Source organism: Babylonia areolata, chromosome 13, assembly GCF_041734735.1.
Source record: "Babylonia areolata isolate BAREFJ2019XMU chromosome 13, ASM4173473v1, whole genome shotgun sequence".
NCBI classification, from domain to species: Eukaryota; Metazoa; Mollusca; class Gastropoda; order Neogastropoda; family Buccinidae; genus Babylonia; species Babylonia areolata.
This window is the reverse complement of record NC_134888.1, coordinates 18,627,765-18,634,348: the sequence shown is the minus strand read 5'-3', so window position 1 is coordinate 18,634,348 and position 6,584 is coordinate 18,627,765.

Below are 6,584 nucleotides of genomic sequence, written 5' to 3'. Positions count from 1 at the left end.
TTGACAGACTGTAGCCTTCGATAAGAAGAAGATTCTTGGTAGAAGGAGGTTGAAAGGGAGAAGGAGAAGAACAAGAAGAAGAAGAAGATCCTTGGTAGAAGGAGGTTGAAAGGGAGAAGGAGAAGAACAAGAAGAAGAAGAAGATTCTTGGTAGAAGGAGGTTGAAAGGAAGAAGGAGAAGAAGAAGAAGAAGAAGAAGATCCTTGGTAGAAGGAGGTTGAAAGGGAGAAGGAGAAGAACAAGAAGAAGAAGAAGATCCTTGGTAGAAGGAGGTTGAAAGGGAGAAGGAAAAGAACAAGAAGAAGAAGAAGATTCTTGGTAGAAGGAGGTTGAAAGGGAGAAGGAGAAGAACAAGAAGAAGAAGAAGATTCTTGGTAGAAGGAGGTTGAAAGGGAGAAGGAGAAGAACAAGAAGAAGAAGAGGAGGAGGAGGAGGAGACGGAGGAGGAAGGAAGAATGGTGGTGGTGGAGAAAGAGGTAGAGTTGGTTTAAATAATCTTTGATTATTCAACAATACACATGATTACAATGCAATGAATGACAAAAGAGCATCAACAAGCTTAAAGCTTATACTGTGCTCACAACGTTGCACTTCAATTTTATCATGACGGCTGATGAACCATATTATCAATTGTATCAAATAACATTCATAAACAGTAAGTAATGAAATAATGAAATAAAACAAATAAACAAACAGTACATAATGTAGTAAAATAATGCTAATATCAATATTTACATGAGATTAAATTTATTATCACCAGAGTGATTGGCCTGATAGAAGAAAAACACGAAGGAAAAAAAAAAAGAAGAAGAAAATTTAGAAGAGGTAGAGTTGATGTTAGCGATGTAATGGCGATGTAAGAAAAGTAGATCTCCGATAAACCAGAGGCTTTTTTTATTTTTATAAAATTGTTGCAGTTTGTGAATTAAAAGTTTTTGTTCTAATGGTAGCTGTACTTACCGCCGCTTCTGTTGCTGTTTAAAGAGTCGCTTTAAAAAAAAAAAAAATGTAATATTTGTTGACTTTGTGAAGTGAAGCGATGTGATGTGAAGTGGCAGGAAATTTGAGACGATCATAAACCTAACAATCCACCCACTTCTCTGAGTCTGGTGGTGGATGGATGGATGAATTGGTGAGTGCTTGAATGGGTGGCTGGATGGATGGATAGAAGGCTGGAAGGATGGATGGATGGATGGATGGACGATTGAATGGATGAATGGGTATGTGGGCGGTGGGTGGGTTGGTGGAAGGGTGAGTGTGAGGATGGATGGATGGGTGGGTGTGTGAATGGATGGACGGATGGATGAATGGATGGGTGGACGGAGGGATGTGTGGGTGGGTGGTTGGATGGATAAATGAGTGGGTGGATGGGGTGACTGGATGGATGGATGATTCTAACCCCCCCTTCCCCTCCTCATTTCTTACCCTCTCCAGCCAGAAACACCGCCGCCACCACCACCCTTCACCTTCCTCTTCGTACCACTCGCAGGATAAATGTTGATTGCACAGTCATTACTGAACACCTTGACCTTCGTTTACAAGCGCCAGGCAGGCTGTCGGTTGACCATTGAGGCCATCAAGAGCCATGCGCATGCGTGATGAAAACTAAACGCGATGTTGAAGAAACAGTTTCGTACTCCATAGTGTCGTAACATTTCTGTAAAACTTTGACCAAAAAAAAAAAGTGTTTGTATTTGTAGATGAATACGCGATATTGAAGAAATAGTTTCATACTGTATAATATCTTAACATTTCTGTTAAACTTTAAACAAACAAACAAACAAACAAAAACCAAACACAATAATATTGTGGGTGAATGATGTTCACGGTGGTGGAAGGCAGGCAAATAAAACAACAGACATCAAGAAAACAGTTTGAAAGGGAAAGAGAGGTCATGGGACATGGGCTGGTTGTACTCCCCCTACCCACCCCCCCCCCCCCCCCCCCCCCCGTTTCCCTTCCCCTCCCATCACCTCCCACTTCCTCCTCCTCCTCTTCCTCTTCCTCCTCCTCCTCCTCCTGTCCCTTTTACTTCTGCACGTGCCATGTCGGAGCAGGGCCGGGAGGGCGGAGAGGGCGGAGAAGGTTCTGGTTGTCCGTCAAAGCCTGTGTGACACCGACTGACGACTGACGGCCGTGGTGGTATGGGCCTAGTTTGAAGGCTTGGCTTCAGTGGGTGTTATTTCTTACCTCGGTACTTCTTCTTCTTCTGCTTCTTCTTCTTCTTCTTCTTCTTCTTCTCCGTCTTCTGCTTCTTCATCTCCTCCTTCTTCTTCGTTCGTGGGCTGCAACTCCCTCATTCACTCGTATGTGCATGAGTGGGCTTTTACGTGAAAGACCGTTTTTACCCCGCCATGTAGGCAGCCATGCTCCGTTTTCGGGGGTGTGCATGCTGGGTAATGTTCTTTCTTTCCATAACCCCACCGAACGCCGATATGGATTACAGGATCTTTCACGTGTGTATTTGATCTTCTGCGTGCGTATACACACGAAGGAGGGGTTCAGGCACTAGCAGGTCTGCATATATGTTGACATGGGAGATGGGAAAAATCTCCACCCTTTACCCACTATGCGCCGTTATCGAGATTCGAACCCGGGCCCCTCGGATTGAAAGTCCAACGCTATTGCGCCCGTCACCACGGTATGACTGTAGACTATCTTGGAAACGCTCCACCCCACCCCACCCCACCCCACCCCACCCCCCACCGCGGCCCACCCCACTGGCTCCTCTTTGCGCAAAATGTTCACCCTAAGTTTGGGGATGGGAGTATATTTATTACAACTGGGTACTGTTTATACTTTTGTGCGGTGGGAACCTATTTTCTTATTTAGTTTCATTTTGAAAAAAAAAAAAAAAAAAAAAAGTTTTGTTTTGTTTTTCAAACTGGGTTGGTGGGCCGTTTACAAGGTTGTTGTTGTTGTTGTTGTTGTTGTTGCTGTTCTTGTTAAATTTTTGTGTATCCTATGCACAGTTCTTGATCTGAAATGAGCCGTGGTGGGCGTTTACTAAAGTAATACCGAGGGCATTTACAAGGTAGTTTACAGTACTGACTTCTTGACGATTTCTTCTTTCCCTTCTCGCCCCCCCCCCCCCCCCCCCGGCCCCTTAACCCTCCCTCCCTCCTCTCTCTCTCTCTCTCTCTGACGATGCTGCCACGTCATCACCTTTCTGCGCCTGCGCGGAAATAGCGCTTCCTGTCAACCGGTAAACGGCCTGGAGCGGAGTCGGAGTTGTTGAAAAAGGGCGCCCGTCGTCGGTTGGAGCGTTTTGGAAGGGTGGGGGAGATGTTAAAAAAGAAAAAAAAAAAAAAAAGAGATTCCAGAGTCGGGAGATTGAAAAAAAGAAGGAAAGAAGGAGAACAAGATGGGGCAGAGTGGGGAGGAAGGAAGGAAGGAAGAAAGGGAGGAAGGGTTGGCGCTCGATTACACGTCAGTTCGCCGTAATATCGGTGTCAGTCTTCAATGAGACGTTGTTGTTCAGCCCATTTTCACTGTTTATGGGACTCTGACAAACTCATCACCTCTCTGGGGCTTCTTGTTCAGGAGGGCCCAGTTACCGGGGCGGTAGGGAGGGAGGGAGGGAGGGAAGAAGGGGTTTGGGGTGGGGGCGGGGGGGAAGGACGGGGGAGAGAACTCTTGACGGATGTCTTGGCAGGTTTCCAAACAAGTTTAGTGATGGGGTGGGGAGGTAGGGGGTGGGGAACGGCGTTTTGGATCCCAGTGTTTTTTGTGTGTGTGTGTGTGAAAGTTGTTTGCAGCATAGATGGTTGGAGCTTCTTTTTTTTCTTTTTTTTTTTTTCGTATGTGTTCACAGTCAAGGGTACGGTTTGGAGGTATTGTTTGTGACGTTCACGAGCAGAGTTGTGTGTGTGTGTGTGTGTGTGTGTGTGTGTGTGTGTGTGTGTGTGTATGTGTGTGTGTGTGTGTGTGTGTGTGTGTGTGTGTGTGTGTGTGTGTTTGTTTTTTTGTTGTTATTTTCCAGGCTGTATTCATGAACGTCTGGTTTTAACACCTCTTTATTCAGAAAACACGTCTTCATGTACACATAAAACATGCAGAGCCACAAAAAAACAAGCTAACAGCAGACCGCTGCTTATATCGTACTCCTGAGCATCTACTTCCCCGCCACATAAATACAGTTCTCAGTTGGGGCTCTGTTTGAGTGTCAGTGTTTGTGGTGGAGATGTCGTGTAGTGTACTGACGCGTTCGAAATGTTTGTTGTGACGTGGAATCGAATGACGTCTTCATGGACATGTGAACATATATACTTTTCCATGATACATTCTATAGGCACTGTTTTAGTATCACTATTTGCGCGATATGGGGTTTAGAGATTTCGTGACGAATGACTTCGAAAACTGTCTTACACAACAGACAGCATATTCGGGATAAAAAGACTATGCCAGTCTTGAATAAAAAAAAAAAGCTAATTTATGTTTGCGCATTTCTTCTGTCATCACTGCTGTGTGCAGATGTCAAATGATCATTATAAGGACAAGGCCAGTGCTTCCCTTTACGATACAAGTGTCTGGCTTTGTTCCGAAGCACTTTTTATTTCCTTGTGTGCTAGCTGAATCGGTACGGCATTGACTTGAAGTTGTGTTCATTCTGTGTAAATGGAGTGAGTTACCACTCTTTATTGTCGCTTACTCCTGCACTTTCCTTGCTTCATTCATCTTACATATCGTTGACAGTGTTTAGAGGTGTTGACTCCATTCACTTTGGTGAAAGGCCGGAAGACATTTAGAGATTTTACACAGATTCAAACACTCGACTGTTGGCCGCCGTTCTTTCTCTGTCTCTGGACCTTGAAATTGGAATGAACTTCCTCTTTCGCTTCGTCAAGTCTCTCCACACTCAGCTCTTTCAAGTCTGGCCTTAAAACCCACCTCTTCCCAAAATAACCTCCCTTGCCTGCCTCTTCCTTGTCTTTAGTTTCTACAGTTTTAGAGTTATGCATGCGTGTGAATGACTGGTGCGAAAGCGCTTTGATTTGTCTCTGCACAAGATTCAGCGCTATATAAATACCATTATTATTATTATTATTATAGATGTGCAGAATTTGGCACCAGAGCATGAGTAGATGTGTGAGTATTTCCTACGTGAGCGCAGTGGGTTTTGTTGTTGTTTGTTTGTTTGTTGTTGTTTTTTTGGGATGGGGGTGGGGCTTTTTGGGGGGGCGTGGGGGAGTGGGGGCATTTTTAGCCTCGATGCGTATGGTTTAAACAGTATTTTTATTTGGAAAATGTCACAATAATACATCACATCTATGAATAAACAGAGTGACAAGAAAATCTGATACAAAGTCCTGTCCCATAGGTGCACGTCCTTAGCATGAACATGAACAGATATTCATAATAATCATTGTTACCAAATAATAATGATCAAATAGAATGTTTTAAAGCGGAATGCTTTCTGTATGGAAAACTAAGCGGTGCATTGCTCCTCTTGAATCAAGGGATGTTCAATGTCTTTTCTTGCATGTTTGTGTGTGTGTGTGTGTGTGTGTGTGTGTGTGTGTGTGTGTGTGTGTGTGTGTGTGTGTGTGTGTGTGTATGTGTGTGTGTGTGTGTGTGTGTGTGTGTTTTATGTGTGTGTGTGTATGTGTGTGTGTGTGTGTTTTATGTGTGTGTGTGTGTATGTGTGTGTGTGTGTGTGTGTTTTATGTGTGTGTGTGTATGTGTGTGTGTGTGCTGGCTGATTGTCTAGTTTTGTTTTACCGCACCTAATGCAATGTCTCTTTGTGACATAACCGAGTGATTCTTGTATGAGGTAACGCGTCCGCCTAGGAAGCGAGAGAATCTGAGCGCGCTGGTTCGAATCACGGCTCAGCCGCCGATATTTTCTCCCCCTCCACTACACCTTGAGTGGTAGTCTGGACGCTAGTCATTCGGATGAGACGATAAACCGAGGTCCCATGTGCAGCATGCACTTAGCGCACGTAAAAGAACCCACGGCAACAAAAGGGTTGTTCCTAGCAAAATTATGTAGAAAAATCCACTTCGATAGGAAAAACAAATAAAACTGCACGCAGGAAAAAATACGAAAAAAATGGGTGGCGCTGTAGTGTAGCGACGCGCTCTCCCTGGGGAGAGCAGCCCGAATTTCACACAGAGAAATCTGTTGTGATAAAAAGAAATACAAATACAAATACAAAATACAAATATTTACTGGCGGATCTCTTCGTAGCTGGAAATCTGAAATGTGTGTGAGACGTGTCGTGAAATGTTTCGGAGTGGGGATGGGGGTGGGGTAGAATTGGAGAAGTTGGCTACTTGCCTGTTGGTCCTTTTCGTTTCTCTAATGTGTATCCGGCGAATTTACAACAACAACAAAAAACTGTGTTCATATACTGTGTTTTGCTTGTTTATTTGTTTGTTAATTAAGGCGTATAAGTAGATGTGTGTGTGTGTGTGTGTGTGTGTGTGTGTGTGTGTGTGTGTGTGTGTGTGTGTGTGTGTGTGTGTGTGTGTGTGTGACTGTGTGACTTATTGTATCGTATTTGAATTTGTTTTATATATTTGTTATTATTGTTGTTGTTGTTTTTAATTCTATTTTCATTCATATATTCTAATTAATATTA